Source organism: Phascolarctos cinereus, unplaced genomic scaffold (genome assembly GCF_003287225.1).
Source record: "Phascolarctos cinereus isolate Bilbo 61053 unplaced genomic scaffold, phaCin_HiC Scaffold_9;HRSCAF=440, whole genome shotgun sequence".
Taxonomy (NCBI): Eukaryota; Metazoa; Chordata; class Mammalia; order Diprotodontia; family Phascolarctidae; genus Phascolarctos; species Phascolarctos cinereus.
In genome coordinates, this window is record NW_027556402.1 from 124561695 (window position 1) to 124572039 (window position 10345).

The 10345-nt window shown below is 37.1% G+C and overlaps 1 pseudogene; it reads left to right on the forward strand.

Moving 5' to 3' along the window:
- The first annotated feature begins 702 nt into the window (after positions 1-702).
- Positions 703-10345, forward strand: LOC110201130 (small ribosomal subunit protein eS19 pseudogene; annotated as a pseudogene).

Below are 10345 nucleotides of genomic sequence, written 5' to 3' on the forward strand. Positions count from 1 at the left end.
ATATAAATCTAATGCAAACACCTCAGAAGTCATGGGTTTTTTTTAATAATTGAAAGGTGAATCTTAACAATAAAAGTACCTATATTAGAAATTTTGATGGACATATCAACTGTGATATTTCAGGCAAATTGCTTTGCCTTTATTCAATAGCTCCTCAATTAGCATACATTTTTGTTTTTAAACTCCAAGGCAAAATACAATTCTATGAGGTCTCTCAGCAACAAAAATATGATTCATTTTCCTTTATCCTCAACCTGTCCCCAACATACACAATATATACATGCACACACATACATACACATACACACACACACTCCTTATCAGGGGAACTAAACTGTATAAAGAATTTTTTTTTTTTGCAAGGAATACAGAGATCCAAACAAGGTACTTTGTTTTTCTGAAAACTTGGGAATTCTGATGTGGATATTAGATTGTAAAATAAGGTTATTACAAATTGTGAATTGTCAGAATTCTAGATCTCCTACCACCAAACAGGGCCTGACTAGATAATGTCAGGAATCCAGTTTGATCCTGCTGCAAAATTCATTGTATTTCTAACCCTTCAAGCCTTAAATAAAATAAAATTCTGTCTTCTGCTTTCCCATATAAAACCAAATGATTTTTAATGAAACAAAACATGTTTATGGAAAGGGAATAATATGAATAAAACCCAGAAAGGAATGTGTGCAGTGAATATTCAGAATGCCAGGAGTAACAGAGTTTGATCAGAAGAGAGTGTAGGCAGGAAATGACATAAGATAAAATTGAAAATTTGACCAAGTAGTACCAAACTGTGGAAAGCCTTGAATATTGAGTTAAAAGGCTATCATTTTACTCATGAAGCAATTAAATGTCACTGAAGGTTTTGGGTAGAAGAATGACATAACCAAACCCATGCATGACCAAGATTATTAAGGCATACGCTTAAATGATGCATTAGAGAAACTCTATTAGGGTGATGGCAATGGAAATAGCAAAGATTTAAGAGACATTGTTCATATGCAATGTATAGGCAATTGTAACCAACTGGATATGAGAGGTAAAGTGGTAAGAAACAAATTCCAAGGTTAGAGGACGGGGCAGGTTTATGGAGAAAAGTAATACAATTAGTTTGAAGCATGTTGAGTTGGATGCCAATGAGAAACTCTGGGAAGAAACGACATTCAATGTAAGTAGCTGGAGTCGAGTTGCTTATTTAATCATTATCAATTTAGAGATGATACCTAGTCATTGAAGTGAACTGAATTGCAAGGTGTAAGAGTGTAAACGGAGAGTGGACTTGTAGTTAAGACAAATGGAATTGTAAGGTCAAGAAGAAAAAAAAATCCAGGACTGGGGAAACCTGAACTCATTTGTGAGAAGAAGCCATTGGTGAGGATGAAACTGAAAATGAATGAATGAGATAATAGATGGCTATTCAAGTTAAGTTATGGAGGAGGCTAAAGGGCATGAGACCAGGGGAACAGGTACAGACATAGACTAGGCTTAGTAAGGAATAGGAGAGTTTGTTGTTGTTATTGTTGTTGTTGTTTGTTTGTTTGTTTGTTTTCCCCAGTGATCAGAGTGAAAGAGAAGAGAAGAAATGATAATATTAGAAAGTTTTATGGAACAGAAGGGTGACAAAGGAAACTCAGGACAAATGAGCTCAATCTTCTTGATAATATATGAGGTTATTACACAGGGAGAAAGAACACATATTCTAAAGGTGTTTTCACAAGGGTCTCATTTCCTATTTGCCCTGAACTAGGCTCGGGGATATCTTATCTACGACGATGAAGCTAGACAGTCATCCTTGATTCATAGAGTTGCTAACAAGAAAATAAGACATATCTGAAATTCTTTGAATTGTTCTCCTAGACCTAGCTCTTGTGATTATTGTGAAATAACTGCATGCTTCTATAATCCTATTACATAGGCCCTCAGTTATCAATCCACAATCTCTTGACATTTTAGTGAGGAAATTCAGGCTCCAGTGTGGGACAGGGACAGAGAAGGAATTTGTATGACACTGTAATTTCCATTACAATTACAACTGAGATGATGATGATGATGATAATTTGACAACAGCCCAATTTAGGGATGGACAGTTTGGGATTTTAGTATTTAGTAATTAACCATTTTTTTAGATAATTTCATTCACTCTAACAGAAATAGCAACACCTCAAAGTGAGAAGTGTCCTTAGAATCCTTTTTAGTCCAACCAATACCTGAACCAGAATCTCTTCTGTAAAACAGTTTAAAAAGGGGTGATCATTCAGCTTTATCCTGATGGTCTCTAGTGAGAGGGAACACACTACCTCCTGAAGCAGCTCATGTTTCTTTGACCAACTTTAATTGTCAGAAATTTTCTTGATCTTTTAAGTCTAAATCTGCCTCACTGTAAATTTAACCCAAAGGTCTTGCTTCTACCTTTGGAGGTAAGGAGTCTAAGTTTAATCTTTCTTATAGGTAAAAGCCTTTCTACCACCTGAAAATGTGTCACATTCCTCCTAAGTCTTCTCTTATCTTGGTTTATGACCCCCATTTCCACTGACCAATCTTCCATGACATGGTTTTGTGGCCCTTCATCACCCTAAATGTCTTCCTCTGCATACTTTCCGTTTGGTCAATACTCTTCTTTCTGTGGGACGAAGAAGTCACTGCATTGCAGATGTGGGATTCATCAAAGCAGAGTACAGAGGGACTCTCATCTCTTGATTAATGGACATTATACCTCATAATGTCTATGAGAAACCAATTTAAAACTAATACTTTGGTGAAATATTGTGAAGTAAATCTCTTTTGATTTAAATAAATTAAGACACATAGCCACATGCACAGTATTTTCCTTCTTAAAAAGTGTGTGCTGTTATATAGCTGTAACTCAGCTTAAGGCTCTACACGTGCAGCAGCAAAATCCTTAAGAATCACTTCAATGCACTTTGTAAGTTCAAATTAACTTTCAATTTATAATTTCAAGTTATATTTACTTATCTCCATATGAGTATCTCTCTAGGAAAATATAAGTTCCTTAAGGTCAAGAACTGTTTTTTCTATTTCTTTTTCTCTTTGTGTCTCTAGTGTCAAAGGTAATAAGCACTTAATAAATGTTGAATTGTATAGTGAAACCATTGTTTGTTTTTTAAAAATACTGCATGATCTGCCAAAGTAATTTCTAGTAGTAAAACTGGCAGAGATTAGTTCCTGTCAGTATGATCATAACTTCTACTAATAATTGATTGATCAAATCCAAAGAGATAGACTTATTTTGTGATGATGTTTAAAACTGTGCTGCAGAGCTCCTATGAATTATATGAGTGATGAAAAAGTACTTGGTCTAAGGTCAAGAAGACTTGAGTACAAATCTGGCCACAGATACTTACTTCAACTATACTATACTCAGATACTTACTTCAAATATAAAATGGGTATAATAATAACATCTACTTTACAGGGTTGTTGTGAGGATCAAATAAGATAATATTTACCATAGGCTTGGCATAGTACGTAGGGTAGTGCAGGTCTTTAGTAAATCCTTCCTTCCTTCTTTCCTTCTTCTCCTCCTCTCTCCCTACCTTCCTTCTTTCCTATTTTTATTGAGATGCAACTATGTTATATTTTTTGGAGGGGAAAGTCACTTTCACCACATCCTCTGTCACATACTGTTTATGTGACTTAAAATCACAGTACCCCAAGTAATTATTTAAAGCTACATTTTTCAGAGCAGAAGATGATCTAAATAAAGAGAAGGGGAGATGTTCCCCACTAGGAGTTCCCTTGTTGTTCATCCTTTTTCCACTCATATCTGACTCTTTGTGACACCATTTGGGGTTTTCTATCAGTAGATACTGGAATACTTTGTCATTTCCTTCTTCGGCTCATTTTACAGATGAGGAAACTGAGGCAAACAAGATTAAGTGACCTGCCCATGATCACACAGCTACTGAAGTGTCTTAGGCCAGATGTGAACTCAGGAAGATGAGTCTTCCTGATTCCAGGCCCAGAGCTCTATTCACTGTACTACCTAGCTGCCCAAGGAGTTCCCTACTTGGATGAAATAAGAGATGCAACCTAAATACATGTATAGTAGGACTAATAAATTCATACTGAATGCTTGCATGTAAGCATGTTAGATGTTAATTTCAGAATCTCAAATTTGTTTTCCATTTTCCAAAGCAATATTCCTATGTACTCATGTACCTACGCCAAACTATAGCCTCTGTGTGTGTGTACACATAATTCAGACTGAGGGTCTTAAAAATTGACATTTCTTGTGGTAGCTGGATAAAACTAGAATTAACAACTTATATTCAAATATAAGGGATCCTGTTTTAACTGGTCCAATTTTAAATTAACATTAAATGGATGAATGGTTTGTTCAGCTTTTGAATTTCAACATATGTGCATTGGACCTTTAAAAACTTATATTTATAAAATCTAACTTTCCAGGGGATGTACAGCTTCAATCTCCCTCCAATCAGGATCAATTCTAAGTGCAAAGAAAGGAATAGACTGTAATTACAAAGTTGTTTAGCACTATTGAATCCATTCATGGGCTGATGGTTGGGGTTCCAGCTGCATTATCAAAATGTAGTGGCTGGCTCTTGAAATTTTCCAAAGCAATAAGTGAGATCTCTCAAGGACAACAAAGGAATGGGAAAGTAGCAAGTTTTCTGCTGCTGGAATGAATGCAAACGGCATTTCCATTCATTCCATTCTCAGCAATCTGTCACCTTTTAGTTTCCCTTTTGCACAAAAAAATGGGGGATAATGCTAGCAATAGTAATGGCATAAGTGGACAGGGCCTGATCATTAAAATGTTTACCATTTCCAGAATGCTGCCTGCAGATGTTACGAAATTGAAACTGGATAGGTGTTAGAATTGCTGCCGGTTTCTATTCATTTGAATGGCAGCAACCCAGAACTCTGTTTTATGGTTTCATGTAGAGGGGCAATCCATTATCTTTTTATTTTTTTCTCCTCGGATCAAATAGCATTTTTGTGAGGATTACATCCCTGTGGCATGCTGCAATGGAACCAATACTAAGAGGCTTGAATGTTGAGCCTATTTCTAAATTCAACTTTACAAATGTGGAGTTGACTTTGAAATTGAACTCTAAAATATATAATGGATTCTTAAAGTTTTGAACAGAAAAAAAATCTTCCTTTAAAATGAGTATTAAATGGACCCACTGGCAATCTAAAGTAGGAAAAGAAATGTGTGTATATGATATTTAAATATCTTCAGTATCATTTAATATTCTCAAACTGCTTTATACATTCCAAATGACTAATATTTACATCCAATCTGTGTAAGGCTCTTTGTCAGCATTTTTTTCATAAATGAGAAAAAAAAAGAATCATAAAAGGTTAAGTAGATATTTTTTTCCTCTACAAGTTCAATTTGCTGGTGATTTGAACTCCATCATTCCAAAACTCCCCATTGAAATGAATTGAAAATATCACGTTATCAGTGTGGGGCTACAGACAACAAATGTGTCCTGTATTCAAGGCAAAGAACTAGTTTCAGGAAAGCAACAAATCACAGATGGCCATTTATCAGTGGGGTTTTTTTTAGGTAGCATGCAGGATGGGACTGTAAGATAGGGGGTCATTGGGAAGCTGGGAATCTGGAACCCTCAGTCTTGAGTAGGGTAGCACAGTTGTACTAATGTTGTAATGAGATTATTACTTTGGTAAATTTGGGGGCAAAGAGCTTGTTCTTTTCCACCTAAAGCATTCCAATAAAGAAAAGGACTTTTAGTCAAAGTCTGAAATGATTTTAAAGACTTCATAAAAGCAAACTACTGATTTTTTTTCTTCCTTTTTTAGCAATTGCTTCTTAACAGTAACTATGTAAAACAGTTAACAGGGAAATAGCAGACAGCTGTTCTCCTTTGAGCAGGACTCTTGACTATGTGTAAGTATTAGGATATGCTTTTATTTTTTTACCACATGCTCCTAGATACAGCCTGCTTTCTGTCTCCTTGATGGGTGTCATCAATTCCCTCCTCAAGGCCCAGGACTGACCATGCCCTGGGAAACCAACCTTTGATTTCTACTGAAGTTAGAAGTATCCAAGGGCCTACTTGTCTCAAAAAGAAACGGCCTCAACTAAAAGCTTTCATTGCTTCTACTAGCTTTTGTGTCCTTTAGCTTATGTGTCCCCCTTGGCTCTTGATTCTCTTCTGGCTTTTGACCCAATAATTGGTTTTGATTTCTGATAGCTGCAAAACTGAAAGAATTTGATGGTCTGACAGTTTGCCTAGACCTTAATGATTATGATTCTTTTCCATTTCCCTGGCTTTCAACCGCCTGCCCAAGTTGACTTCTTTTTGTGTAATTCCTGCTTGCTGAGCAGACAAAGAAGCACTCTGACATTTTGATTTCTGGTTTCTTTAAATTCTTAAGTACAGTTGATTCCCCAGACTTGCTCCTATCCTGTATTGTCAGGGTTATCTATGATTTCATAGTCCCAACTTCCAGCCCATTCACTGAAATTTACTGCTTAAAATTAGCTTAAAAAGGCCAAGGTCTCCCACTACATCCAAGGTCATCTCCAGTCATCTTGATCTATATCTTGCCACTGGACCCAGATGACTCCAGAGGAAGAAGTGAGGCTAGTGACTTGGCACAGCCCTCCCTCACTTAAATCCAATTCACCTGCAGTCATGGCATCACCTCCCTGAGGTCCTGGTCCTCTGAGATCCAACTACAAACAACCACAACAAGTGCTATTAAAACTCCGGCATCATCACAAAGGGGAGGAAGAGGTTCTTTTCAGTTCCTCTAAGTTCACTGAACTCTTGCTAAATTCCACCTTAACACTTTTTCCCCCTTAGAATTCTATTGACATGAACAAGATAAAGGAAAATGTTAGGAAGAAAACTCAGATAAATTATAATATATTAATGAGCAGAAATACCCCCTTACATGTATTTATTTCTACAATAAGAACAAAACAATTATTTAAGAAATATAAAAATACAGAAACATACTAAAAAATCTATGCCTCAGAAACTGTTGAAAAACACATATCTGCTCAGCTCTATCACCAAAATCACAATTTCAGATAATGGAAAAAAAATATGAACAGTAGATAATATCATTTTAAGGCCATCAAAATACCAACACACAAGGAGCTACAAGAGCAGCATCTAAAATGGGAAGAGGCAGGAGGGTGTGCACAGGGAGGGAGGAAAGGGAAATGCATATTTTGCTAAAATACCACTTAGAATGATTTCTATTGCCTCTGCTATCCTGATTTTGCTAGCTTGACTAGCAATGTGCAAGAAATAACACAGTAGAAGTTTTCCTATTTGGTGGGAAGTAATTTTTTTGCTTTGTTTTGTTTTGGCAATGGGGTTAAGTGACTTGCCCAGGGTCACACAGCTAGTGAGTGTTATGTGTCTGAGGCCACATTTGAACTCAGGTCCTCCTGACTCCAGGGCCAGTGCTCTATCCACTTTGCTCTCTAGCTGCCCTGGTGGGAAGTAATTTTAAACAAGTCAACTAAATAAAAGAAAATAACCTTTTACTTCTTTTTGCTTTGATCTCAGCTATGTTATATATAAGGGGGCAAATTCTCATAAAATCTTTGAAACTAAAGTGTCTCATTCTGGAATCTCAGAGATGCACTTATTTAAAATGAATTCATTCAACAAATATTTATAGAGTTCTGATCAATCAACCATCATTATAACATGCTTACCAGTTCAGGTACTATGTTAAGAACTTAAAATTCAAAGACTAATATGATATAGAGAATATCATGCTGGAGTACATAAAAAATCAGATAAATCATAGTTCTTGATCATATGGAGTATCTAACTAATAGGGAAACATTACACATACATAAATAACTAATGAAAAAATAATGCCTACACACACATTATGTATGTATGTATGTGTATATATGTTTGTATATAGATACATATACATATTGCATATATACACACACATATATAACCCATAAATACACACACACACACGAAAGATGAAGACAAATTGTTAATTGTTATTCCTTGGCTGAAGAAACATAAAACATCAATATTTGGGAGAATCAAGGCCTTGACTTGGAAGAAAAATTTAAGCTGGGTTATAAGCAGTATTTTGGGCAGCTAGATTGCTCAGTGGATAGAACACTGGGCCTGGAGTCAGGAAGTTGTTCTTCAGTTGTGTTCAATTCGGTGTGACCCCATTTTGGGGTTTTCTTGGCAAAGATACTGGAGTGGTTTGCCATTTCCTTCTCCAGCTCATGGTTACAGATGAAGAACTGAGGCAAACAGCGTTAAGTGACTTGTCCAGGGTTATACAGTCAGCAAGAGTCTGAGGCCAGATTTGAACTCATAAAAATGAGTCTTCCAAATTCTAAGCCCAGTGCTCCATCCACTGAACCACCTAATGAGTTCGCATCTGGCCTCAGACACTTACTAGCTGTGTGACCCTGGGCAAGTCACTTAACTTCTGCTTGCCTTAACTCACTGGAGTTAATTTGAACTCAGGTCTTCCTACCTTCATTTCAGGCACTCTATCCATTGTGCACCTAGCTGCCTAAGAAGTTCCCTAATGGGAGGAATTCACAGATTTAGTCATATATATGCAGATCAACAATCATTCTGAAACAATTGTTTTCAGAATTGTTAGAAACATGCCTCCAGCACAAAACGGAAGTCAACTAAGATTAGGCTTGAGAAAAGTCCACTGGATTTCATCACCAAGATGTCTAAGGGTTCTAATATACTAATAAAACTGATTTTAAAAGAAATTCAGGTTAAAAAAAAGTTTACTTGGGCAGCTAATCAAATTCCTGGCAAATGTTTTCTAGTCTACTAAAAATAATAATATAATTGTATCATATACTACCTACCTCCAGATTGTTCCATATTGCACAGGATGAGGTGGTCTTTATACCATCTGATATGTTAAGCATTCTTGGATAATTGTTGTGGAGTCTTCTATTTAAATTATCCTTGGAAGATAACATTTTCTATATCTTATTCACAGAATGTTATGCAAGTAACATTCTTTGACAATCTGCACAGGAGTGTAGGGCTTCACTAAAATTTTCTGGATGCCAAATGTGACCTAAATTGTCTTGGAAAAAAAAAAACATAAGCCCCATTGGAAAAGGTTCATTTGGCATCATTTGCTGTAGTTTGGCACTCAATACTACCATTTCTAAAGAACTATAGCTTAGTGTAAAGTTCTTACAAAGTTAGCTTTCTAGCTATATCACTTGTTTTCTTTTTCCTTTCCCTTGGGAGTAGAAGCAGAGGCTGCTCTAGGCAAAACTGTCAAATAGGTAAAGCCTGTCTACATTCTCCTTTTATCTTATTCCTTTTTGCATTTATCATTATTAGTAGTAGTAGTATACTCAGCCCCTCAGGTGTCCAGTGGTTTTCAAATCTAGAAAGAGGATCTAATCAAATTCAGCCAATTAAGATTATTAGTAAGATCTATGAATTAATGTACTTATAATCTGTGACTGGATGGAGTTTGTTTTCTTTTTCTTAAGAGGAGGTGACCATTCTCCTTATTCCTTGGCTGAATATTTTTAAATTCATTGCTAAAAATGACTCTCATTACCATAGGAGGTGAGGAAGTATGATATACAACTAGATATCTAGATTTGTAGTCATTTGCATTGCGATAATCATCAAATCCATGGAGTCAGATGATTTCACAAAGAGATAGATGATAAAGAAGAGCTGTATAGGTTATCTCTCTTAAAGGAATGCAAACTATCTGAGGTCATGGACTATTTCATTTTTGTTATTGTAACCGCAGTGTTTAGCACTGTACCTATAACAGTAAGTTCTAAATAAATTTTTGTTAATTGATTGATAGAGAAGACTTAGTAGTGATTAGAAATTTACCATTGGTGGGCGGGACTAGCGGCTCTCGCGAGGTTTTGTTCCCCTTTTGTGCGGCTAGGAAGCCCCGTTTCTCTCTCTCCCCGGCTGGCCGCTTGGACCTCGCGCGGTGCCCGGAGTCGTGGTGAAGACGTGAACCCGCAGGAGTTCGTCCGGGACCTGGCCGCCTTCCTGAAAAAGCCAGGGAAGCCGAAAGGCCCTGAATGGGTGGACACGGTCCGCCTACGATGAGAATTGGTCTACACCCAGGCCACCCCGGTCCTGTGCCTCCGAGGCAGTGCCGGTGTGGAATCTCTGCGCAAGCTCTATGGCGGGCGCCTGCGCAATGGGGTTATGGTCCTGCAAGCCCTGGAAGGCTTCAAGATGGTGGAGGAGGACCCAGATGGGGAACGGAAGCTGACACCTCAGGGACAGAGAGACTTGGACGGAATTACCGGACAGGTGTCAGCTGCCAACTAGAAACATTGGGACAGACCACACCAGATTCATTAA